Consider the following 11,931-nt stretch of genomic DNA (forward strand, 5'->3'; position numbering starts at 1 on the left):
CCCTTGAGAAGGTGATGGTGAACTGTCTTCTTGAACTGCTGCAGTCCACTTGCTGTAGGTAGACCCACAATGCCATTAGGGATAGAATTCCAGGATTTTGACCCAGTGACAGTGAACGAATGATGATATATTTCTGAGTGAGGATGGTGAGTGGCTTGGGGGGGAGCTTGCAAGGGGTGGTGTTCCCATGTATCTGCTACCCTTGTCCTTCTAGATTGAAGTGGTCATTGGTTTGGAAGGTGCTAAGGATCTTTGGGAAATTTCTTTGGCCACCAAAAACAAAAGGCAATTCCACTATTTAAATGAGTGTTGTTAATAATCTATTTGTGTTTTAAATGCAAAATCAAAGAATCTGGTAAGAAATGCTCATTTTGAATTGAATTAGCTTTATTGTCACACGTACTCAGTGAAACGTTTACAAATGACTGTTTGTGGCGCCATCTTAGGTACAAAGATACCTGGGTACAGATACTTAGGTATATATTTTTTGGCATAAAACAGAAACATAACGAAATGAAGAGTACACAATTTACAGTCCTTCCACCCCAGTCTGCACTGGTCCACTTCTCAGGACTTGCCTCCAGTTCGCACACTGGCTTAATTTGATTATTAGAAGCTAACGTTGATTGTCATTAGAATCTTGCATTTGCAGTACAGTAGATAAGCAAAGATAGATTGGAGAGGTGCCACGTTAGATCCTGGGATTTTAAGTCTGGTTTGTAAACCAGACTTCCTGCAGCTAAAAGCTAAAGATAGCGCCTGACACTGCTTTGTCAGTGAACAGAGAAATGTTGCTGAAATAAAAATAGCAGCCCTGAGGTAAGAGGAAGACAGAATAACAATGAATGTGCAGAACATCATGTTAAGTGAGGTGTGTGATGTTTATATGAACTGTGACTGGGCACAAGGAGAGGTTAATCCGAGGAGGACGGGGATGAAAGAGATGCTCAAGAAACGTATGTACAGTGGAGAGCAACCAGAATCAGAATTTTTGTAACAGACTAAACACCTCTTGTGAATTATCTACCAGTAACTCCAGTAAAATTAGGGTTCCTGATTTTACAATGTTAAAGAGTGAATATAAAGGGCAAGTAGGTGTTGCTGATTTATTTGCACCGAGAGAATTCTGCAGGTCCACCTTCCCATGTTCCTCATTCTTTATTCCAAAGAAATCCCCTCTGACATAGTAAATGGGACGGCCAGAACATTGCTGCATTAGTGTGGTATCAGGCCGGAGTGCTGGAAGGAAACCTAAACAATCAGACACTTTGATTGTAAGGGAATGTTGCCAGAACGAATTAGGAAATGGGACTGTGTAGCTGAAGCTGAGATTCCTCAGTGAGTGTCAATCATGTTTCGGCTTGGTGTTGGTTGGGCAAGATAAGAAAATGCTAAAGCTCTTTCTGGCTTCTCACCCTCAGCAGGATAGGGTTGTTTGCTGTGCATGCCTTTGTTTGTGTGTCGGACTTCTTTGTTGCATCTATTTTTAGAGTTAATAACGGAAGTGAAATTAGTCCAAGGCCCCCCAGACATGGAGTAGCTTTTAAATGTTGTTGCTATTTAGTGAGAAGGGGGTCAGATTGCTCAGTTGGTTGGATGACTGCTTTATGATGCAGACTGATGCCATCAGCCTGACTTCAATTCCTGCACCAATTGAGGTTTCCATGAAGATCCCTCCTTTTAACCTCACCCCTCACCTAAAGCATGGTGATCCTCAGGTTAAGCTCACCACTAGTTTTCCCTCTCTCTCTGTCCCTCTCTCTTTCCCTGCCCGTGTGTGTGTGTGTGTATGTGTGTGTGTCTGTCTGTCTCTGTCTCTGTGTGTGTGTGTCTCTCTCTCTCGCTCTCTGTGTATGTCTCTCTCTCTCTCTTTGTCTGTGTGTGTCTCTCTCTCTCTGTCTATGTCTCTCTCTGTCTGTCTGTGTGTGTGTCTCTCTCTCTCTCTGTCTCTCTCTCTCTGTAAAATGAGAAAGTGACTTGAGCTTTTACTGAATGAGTTGTGTTCACCTTGTTTCTTGAAGCTTTCCATTCTTCCACAGTGCACTGTCCCATGAGTTTGTAGGAATGGACTGTGTTTTCCATGACTTGGAGACGTCAAGGACTGCATTTTCCATGTTTGTCTGGAGTGGTTCAACTTCAGAAACTGGCTTCCAATTAAAAATAAATGATGCAAATCTAGTGGGCGGCAAGGTGGCACAGCAGTTAGCACTGCTGCCTCACAGCGCCAGAGACCCGGGTTCAATTCCTGCCTCCGGCAACTGACTGTGTGGAGTTTGCACATTCTCCCCGTGTCTGCGTGGATTTCCTCTGGGTGCTCCAGTTTCCTCCCACAGTCCAAAAAAAGTGCAGGTTAGGTGAATTGGCCATGCTAAATTGCCCGTAGTGTTAGCTGAAGGGATAAATGTAGGGGAATGGGTCTGGGTGGGTTGCGCTTCGGCGGGTCAGTGTGGACTTGTTGGGCCGAAGGGCCTGTTTCCACACACTGTAAGTAATCTAATCTAAAATGGGGTAGGTGCAGAGGAACCTGGCTGAATATGTGCGTAAGTTGTTCAAGGTGGCAGGATAAGTGGAGAGAGCAGTAAATAAAACATATGGTATCCTAGGCTTTCATATAGGACCATAGAGTACAAAAACTGGGAGGTAATGGTGAAATTTTACAAGGCACCAGTTCAGCCTCAACTGGAGCATTGTGTCTGGTTCTAGATGCCAGACTGATGGGAAGGATATGAAGGCATTGGATAGGGTGCGGGAGAGATGGGAGAGGAGGAATTTCAGCCATGAAGTTAGATTGGAGAAGTCAAGGTAGTTTGAGAGAATGGGAGGAGATCTGATTGAACTACTCAAGGTCATGAGGGATCCAGAGATAACAGATAGGAAGAAAAATATTTCTACTTGACAGGATCGTGAAGGGGAGGGCACAGGTATCTCGACTATTTCTCCAGAACACACTAATTAATATAATTAGTGGAAGAAGCAAAGTGATATGAGGGAAAACGTTATCACGCAGGGGGTGGTTGGAGTGTGTAACACGCAACCTGAGAGGGTGGTGGAAGCAGGTTCAATCAAGGCTTTCAAAAGGGAATGAGGATGATTACTTGAAAAGGAAGGATGTGCAAGGTGAATGCAGGAGAATGGCACTGTGAATTGCTCAGTCGGAGAGCTGGCACAGACAATGGGCCAAATGACCTCCGGCATTGAAACAACTTTGCATTTCTGTGGCTCTGAGCTGTCGTGACAGGTTCCTCATGGTCCCCAGTTGGGTTGCAAAGGATTCCTGGGTGAGGAGGGGTGGGGGTGTGAATTACCCCCATGCCTCCTCTAGGTTGTGTTCTGGGGGAATTGTAGAGATACCTGTGGACTTGCCCCTGTCTGGGCATCTCTAGGGTCCCAGCTGTAGTGAGGGGGAGGAGAGCTGGGCGAGTGCCAATTGGAAACATGCGCTTTACATACTGACTGAGTGAAGAATGCCACAGTCACATTGCATGTGCCTTGCCTGCTGTGTTTACAGGAGACAGCAAATGTCATTCCTCAGCATTTCACTGAGGCAGCCAGACAGGTTTAAAGAAGAAAAAGACCCAAAACTATCCAGTGTCCCATCAGCTATCAAAACTGCAATGGGTTTTGTTTTGTTTTATTGCTGTGTAATATCAAGCTACATTTTTATCCCTGTTGTTCGGCCTCTCCCAGATCTCTCCCATTGTAAAATTCTAATTACAATGAGCTGTGCTGTCCCCATTGAATGGAATGTAATTATACAGAGAATGAGTAGCATTCAGGAATTTCTGCCTGTGTTGCTAGGAGGCTCAAAAGAATGTCCCAGAATCACTTGCTGACTAATGTTCGTTTTAAGACATGAAACTTGGTGCCATTTTTTGCCACACGCTTAGACAGAGCAGGGAGTAAAGCAGGAACTAGTTGAACTTGTTCTGTGAGGACAAAGTTAAAAATCACACAACACCCAGTCCAAAGCTGGCTCCTCCACATCATTGCTCTGTGTGACGAGAGTAGAAAATACAACATGGGAAAACACATTGGATCTGCTAGCAGCCTTGACCCTGCAGGTATTACCCTTTCCTTAGCCCAATTGGCTGACCCACTCTCAAATGCTGAGGCACCTTTTCAATCAGTGATCATTAGTGCACAGCACAGTGGCACAACAGAAATTTGCATTTGTGTAGTGCCTTTGACAGGACAAAATGTCTCAGGATCCTTCACAGAAACATAATCAGATAGAAAAACGATTGGGCCATACAAGGAGATATTAGAATCACTGGGCTGAGAGCATGGCTAAGGAATCAGGCTTTAAGGAGTATTGAAGGGAGGACAGAGAGGCAGAGGTTTTGGGAGGGAATTTCATGTTGAGGCAGTCGAAGGCTTGGAGGCTGATCTGAAGCACACCTGATTCTTCAACTTAAATAAAGTCTCAGGTTCAGGCAAGGTGCCCATTCAAAACCCTCACGAATGTAACTGTTGCTGGAATAGGGTAGCACTGGAAAAGCACAGCAGGTCAGGCAGCATCTGAGGAGCAAGAGAATCGACATTTCAGGCATGGGCCTTTCCTAATGAAGGGCCACACTTTTCGACTCTGACTCTCCAGCATCTACAGTCCTCACTTTCTCCTTGGAATTATTTTTATTTGGCTAAAATTTTTAAAAATGGTCATAACTAAAATGGGTACTTATATGAAATCAATTATTTTTAATGGCATTTTAACTTTCAAAATCCATTAATCTGCACATCTGCAGGCAGCTGGCAGAATATCCAAACACGCTCGTGTCATAAAATATGTAACAGGTGAAACAGTTAGTGAAAGGAGATGGAGTGTGTGTGTGTTTGTGTGTGTGTGTGTTTGTGTGTGTGTTTGTGTATGTGTTTGTTTTTGTGTGTGTGTTTGTGTGTGTGTTTGTGTATGTGTTTGTTTGTGTGTGTTTGTGTGTATGTGTAGGTGTGTTTGTGTGTGTGTGTTTGTGTGTATGTGTATGTGTGTGTGTTTGTGTGTGTGTGTATGTTTGTGTGTGTCAGGGGAACGGGGGCATTGGGGTCTGCTGTGAGGAGTCACCAGGAAATCTATTGTCAGTCTTGAAGCTCTAAGTATTATAGATATGAACTGACAGTTACACCGTAAATTCACATTATTATTTTTTTCTTTAAGCATAACCTTGAATGTGATCTTTTGGTCTGATGGTCTTACAATCTTGGGCTCTTTCTATCAAAAACTCCTTGCTAGAATTTGTGTTTTTTGATCTGAGGATGTTAGCCGCAATCATATTCGAGAAAGTTTAATCAAACAAGTGCCTATTTTCTCCCCTAAAGCTATGAAGAAAGTATTGTAAAAATTGCTCTTATTTTGTGAGTGGAGTTGAATTTGGCACATGGACCTGAAAGTCTGGCTCTCTCGATTTGCCCATCTCCCTCTGCTCCTTTGGCTTGAGTGAGATGACGATGGAGCAGTTGTGTCTCTCGGTTGGTTAAGTATTGATGGTGTTTTTGCAACAGGAGGAACTTTCATCAGTCCAGCGTTTTGCCCAACTGTGGCAGATGAGGAAAGTAGCAGAGGGGGAGGTCAATCAGTTAGAGAGTTATAGACGTCTAAAGCACAGAAAAAGGCGAATTGAGTCTGAGCTGATCCAAAATTATCACGTAACTATTCTAATGCCATTTACCAGCCTTTGACACATAGCCTTGAATATCTTGGTATCCCAAGTGCACATTGAAATATTTCTAAAATATTATGAGGGTCTCAGCTTCTATGTTACACCCTATGGATGAAAATGTTTCCTCTCCAAACCTCCTACCCCTTCCTTAAATGTATGCCCCTGGTTATTGATCCCTCCGTTGAATGAATGAATTATTTATTGTCACGTGTGAAATAACTCCACAGAGGTTGGTATCCCATCCCCAAGTCACCCTTTATTTACATGTGTACAGTACATGACACTGACCCAGCTAGCTCAGAGCCAGCTCCGAGAGTGAGCAGAACCCCTGACACTCCTGTTTATATCTATCAGCCAGGACTCCCTGATTGGACCAGGTTTAAAGCCCCATTGTGAGGTCCACCTGGCTGACCTTGTTACAGTCACTACAACATGAAATGTCCCTACCTGTCTATGCCCCTCATAATTTTATACATCTCGGTTATGTTCTCTCAGTCTCCTCTGCTCCAAGGACTACAACTCCAATATGTCCAAACAAAATTAAAATCTGGGATTAAATGTCTAATGATGACCATTGCTGATTGTCAGAAAAACCATCTGGTTTACTAATGTCCTTTTAGGGAAGGAGACTGCCATCCTCACCTGGTCTGGCCTACATGTGACTCCAGACCCAAAGCAATGTGGTTGACTCTGGGCAATTAGGGATAAATGCTGGTGTAGCTAGTGACATCCTCATCTCGTGAATGAATATCAAAAAAAAAACAGAAATTGCTGGAGAAACTCAGCACGTCAGGCAGCACCTGTGGAGAGAGAAACATTTTGAGTCCAAATGTTAACTCTGCTTTTCAGCAAGGGGAAACATATCTTCCTGTCTACTCTAGCTATGGTCCTCATTCTTTTATACATCTCAATCCTGTCTCTCCACTTCCTCTGCTCTAAGGAAAACAACTCCAGCCGGTCTGATCTCACTTCATAACGAAAACTCTCCAGCTCAGGTAACATCCTGGTAAATCTCTGCACCCTCTGCAATGGATTCGAGTCTCTCAAGCCTGCTTGTTTATTAGACAATGGCTGATCAGTCCCACAACTCCATTTTGAAACATTTGCTCATGTCCCATGATAGCTTTACTGAACAAAATTCAATCAATCTCAGATTAACTGAATGTTTTATTTGAAGACTGAAGTGAATCAAAGCCAGCAATGTTGGATTAAGAAGAGAAATGATAAGGGGAGCAAAAATGAAACATCAATATTGACATGGGCTAATTAAACTTAATGGCTGAAAGAGTTAAGTATCCCCTTCACAAATAACTGCAAAATGCATTTTCCCCCAACAGGTTCAAATTTGCATAAACGTGGTTGTTTTTATTCATTCACAGATGTGGGTGTCGCTGGCTAAACCAATTCAAATTGCTCAGAGGAGTCGTAGAGTCATAGAGATGTACAGCATGGAAACAGACCCTTCAGTCCAACTCATCCATGCTGACCAGATATCCTAAATTAATCTAGTCCCATTTGCCATCATTTGACCCATATCCCTCAACCCTTCCCAATGCATGTTCCCATCCAGATGCCTTTTAAATGTTGTAATTGTACCAGCCTCCACCACTTCCTCTGGCAGCTCATTCCATACACATACCACCTTCTGTGTGAAAAGGTTGCCCTTTAGGTCCCTTTTAAATCTCTCCTGTCATCTTCAGCCTGCACCCACTAGTTTTGGACTCCCCAACCCCAGGAAAAAGACCTTGGCTATTGACCTCATCCATGCCCGTCATCAACCTCATTGCTGTGGGTTTGGAGATATATGTGAGTCACATAATGTAAGTTTGGCAGTTTACTTCTCTATAGGTTGTAGAGTCATACAGCATGGAAACAGACCCTTTGGTCCAATCAGTCCATGCCAAACATAATCCCAAACTAAACTAGTCCCACCTGCTCCTGGCCATATCCCTGCAACCCTTTCCTGTTCACGTATCCATCCGAATGAGTGAACCAGATGGGTTTTCTGATGACTGACAAGAGTTTTTATTGAATTCGATTTCCACCACCTGCCATGGTGAGATCTGAACCTAGGATACTCAGAATATTAGTTGTATCTACTAGATAAATAGTCTAATGACAATACCACTGTTCTATCACCTCCTCCTAAACCCATTAACATGCTGGCACCATAACTTAGTGCAATCGGACTAAGGTTATCTGAGTGACTCATCAAGTCAATTTGAGTTGTTCAAAAGTAGGACAAAACCAAGCTGCTGTAGGTGTAACATCACAAGGAGATACCAGAGAGAAAAATAAATGGAGGTACACAGTACAAATGTAAACCAAAGTACTTTGACAAACTTGATTTTCTGATGACAGACAATTGAAATGATGGCTTTCATTTGTTGCCCAGCTTGAATGAAAAATGTGGGATGATCAATCCTTTCTGTCCCAGAACTTTGAAAGCGAGGTCAAGCAATATCACATAGTAAATAGCAGGACGCAGAGAAATTCACTGGAGGCCACATGATAAGATGTTTTCAAAGTGCATTGACATTGAAGGCTTATTGAGGTGGAAGCACTTGCACTGGGTAAATAATGCAGGATCACTCTCATTGCTGCTGAAGAACATAAAGAACCCATTAATGCTGACGTGCATCATTGATCTTACATAACACTTCTACTGTTAGGAAATGGTGCCTTGGAAGAAGACAGTGTAGCTGAAAATGCAATGGTGAAGGAGGAAGATGCCAATAAGAAGATATATAAACCAGGTTATGAGTGTCGATAGGTACACCTTCTAGACTATGTGTTTCACTGTGCCCATTTGTTTTAAGCAGTGGAATTAATCATTGAATAAAAAACACAAAGTAATTCAACTGCTATTCTTTGGGCAGAGGTGGTTAAGGGATGATTTAATAGACATGTTTGAAGTGTCAAAATATTTCCTCGTCAGTTTGATTTTAAATGCTTTCAGTGTGGAGCTCTCCACTACATCCACGCGTCCTAACAGTACCCCCTCTGGCTACTCTATCATGGAGCCCTGCTACATTTATCTGCAAGTGTTGAGAGTGGTCAATTAGAAAAAAAAGAGAAACAAAAAAGAGACAATTATTTCACACTTAACTGTAATTAGCTGCATGTTACAGATTGCTGGCCATTCATATATACTGTCCGATTTGTAAATCTCTCTCACCAACAGAGTTAAACTCTAACTGACCTTGGACTGGCCTGCTTGTAGACAGCTATTAGGCATTGCGGCCTTAAGCTCATTTCAATCTTAAAACTGAATCGTACATTGTGCATTACTTGGGTTAAAGCTGCTCTCAATATAAATCAATCCCATTCTGCATTGTCACCTAAGTTTCAAACCTAAGAAAATCCATGAACACTGGCTAATCGACTCTTATTATTAAAAATCTATGGGTTTACCCAAACCTTTTCTCTCGCTCTTGTTGTAAGATGCATTTTCTTCCTGTGGAAAGAAGGAACGTGCAAAATATTTTGATGTTGTAATCACTCTGGGATTGATAAAACTTCCTCAAACAAATTACATCGTGACATTAAATGAGATTAAGGTGGACTTGGACAGTTGGAGGTCATTACTGCTGTCGCTTTGGGGAAGACTTGAAGTAATTAAATGAATGCGGTAGTCACCAGGGAAGGATAATGCTGACCTTCATGTGGCAAAACATTTAATACAGTGTTGAAAAATAGACCAGTCTCTGCAGATGAATAGAATCTTGGAATCTTACAGATAGAAAGGAGGCCATTCGGCCCATCATGTCTTGCCCTTCATTAACCACTGAAATCTAGCTGTATGACATATCCTGTAAGGATCCTGATGGCTTAGTTGAATCATTTGTTTCTGTTTGCAGCAATATTGAAGGTCACTACCAGTTGCCAGGGGCTCCATAATATTGATTCATTTCTTCTTCGTAATGGGAGAAAAGTCATGGAGGAGGTGACATCAAAGTAGCTCAATGAGCAGATAATGTTACTGCTGAGACAAGGGACAGAGCCACAAAGCCAGAAAATTGCTCTGTTGTTTATTCACCAGCTCCTCAAATGGCTGTCCTTACATTGGGGCAAATCTGTGTTTTGGCAGCTACTTTTCTCACTGGGCTTGTTGTTAAAGATCAGGCTGTTTCATTGGGGTACGGCACGCCTCGGTAGACATCCCATCCTGAGGTGGGACTTGATTCCGGACCTCTTAGCCCCCTAGGTAGGGATGTTCTCATTTCACCACTGGACCTTTTCACCTTCCAACTTGTTAATTATCATTACTTCAACCAGAAACTCACTGAGTGACTCATTGGCATTTCTCCCTGATGGGTGCCATCTGATGGGCACAAAAGCAATTGCATACACCCAACATGTCACAGTCATTTTCACGCCAGCAAGATCTGCTGGGTCTGTGAGGTTGATGAGAAAATTACTTTGGGGCAGTTCAAACTTTGAGTGCCTTATGCAGTTGTTAATAGTGCAAATAGGTGAATGTAACAACTTGAAGTCCTGACTTTGTGTGAAACTACTGGAGCTATTGATCAATAAGAACTGAACTTCGCAAAATTGCTGACCTGCTTTATAATGACTAAGTGGTATCTTTGACATTAATGTCCATGGTGATGGTAGACTATTTATGGTGTTTGCTATAATATGCTATATTGGATATGTTAAATGGCTTTAGGTAATTTTTATAAGGAGTGGCATGTTTACATGCCCATCGAGAAGGTTGAATTGTGATACTGAGCACTGTCATCAGGATTTATTAAAGAAAGAGCTATCTAGATATTGTACAACGTTATCAGCATTGAGAAACATTCTCTGCTTTACACTGCACCCACAAAAACACAAAGCACTGTCCCAGGGAAAATGATCAGTTATCCATTGTTCGTCATGCGTTTGTTGACTTTGGTCCCTGATACATGGACTTCGAACAAAGGCATAGCTCCTTGAAATACTGGTCTACAAAGGTTACTACCAATTAATGCTTTGAGGACTGATATCCTTTAATGCTCAAAAAGCCTCAAAACCCACTCACTTACACAGAGTTCAGATTGAGCCACTAGTGAACAGTAATTCATTTACTTTACGTTGTTCAGTAAACGTAGACCCATCTGTTAATGGTTGGAACAGAACAAAGATCAAAGAAAATTTACAGCCCAGGAACAGTCCCTTCGGCCCTCCAAGAAAGTGTACAGGTGTTGCTGGCATTTCTTACTCTCCTCCAATTGCCTTAGAGATGATCAGCTGACTATACCATTTCTGAGAGTGGTTAAGGCTTAACCACATTACTGTGGGTCTGGAGTCACAGGCTAGACCAGGTAGGGATAAATCAAAAACAGAAATTGCTGGCAAAGCTCAGCAGGTCTGGCAGCTTACGTGGAGGGAAATCAGAGTTAATGTTTCGGGTTGAGTGACCCTTCCTCAGAAATGGGTGGGGGGAGCAGATTTTATTCCCTAAGGGGTTTCAGTGAACCAGATGGGTTTCTGCAGCAATTGGTGATGGTTTCAAGGTCATCTTTCCGGTGCTAGCTTTGGATTCCATTTCTGGAAAAATGTCACTAACTACACAGTATGGGATTTGAACCCTGGCTTTTAGAGCATCAGGTGCTGAGGAAAGGTGGAGGAGCGGGAAGTGGAGGAGATGCTGTGGAGGGCATCGTCAACCACGTCTGAGAGGAAATTGCGGTCTTTGAAGAAGGAGGCCATCTGGGTTGTTCGGTATTGGAATTGGTCCTCCTGGGAGCAGATGCGGCGGAGGTGAAGGAATTGGGAATATGGGATGGCATTTTTACAGGGGGCAGGGTGGGAGGAGATGTAATCTAGGTAGCTGTGGGAGTCGGTCGGTTTATAGTAAATGTCCGTGTTGAGTTGGTCACCCGAGATAGAAATGGAGAGGTCTCCATTACACCTCCTCCCACCCTGCCCCCTGTAAAAATGCCATCCCATATTCCCAATTCCTTCGCCTAACCCAGATGGCCTCCTTCTTCAAAGACCGCAATTTCCTCTCAGATGTGGTTGACGATGCTCTCCGCAGCATCTCCTCCACTTCCCACTCCTCCGCCCTCAGGACAGAACCCCACTGGTCCTCACCTACCACCCCACCAACCTCCGAATACATCGTATCATCCTCCGTCATTTCCGCCACCTCCAAACAGACCCCACCACCAATGATATATTTCCCTCTCCTCCCCTATCAGCGTTCCGGAAAGATCACTCCCTCCGCGACTCCCTCATCAGGTCCACACCCCCCACCAACCCAACCTCCACTCCCGGCACCTTCCCCTGC

Source organism: Chiloscyllium plagiosum, chromosome 36 (assembly GCF_004010195.1).
Source record: "Chiloscyllium plagiosum isolate BGI_BamShark_2017 chromosome 36, ASM401019v2, whole genome shotgun sequence".
NCBI classification, from domain to species: domain Eukaryota; kingdom Metazoa; phylum Chordata; class Chondrichthyes; order Orectolobiformes; family Hemiscylliidae; genus Chiloscyllium; species Chiloscyllium plagiosum.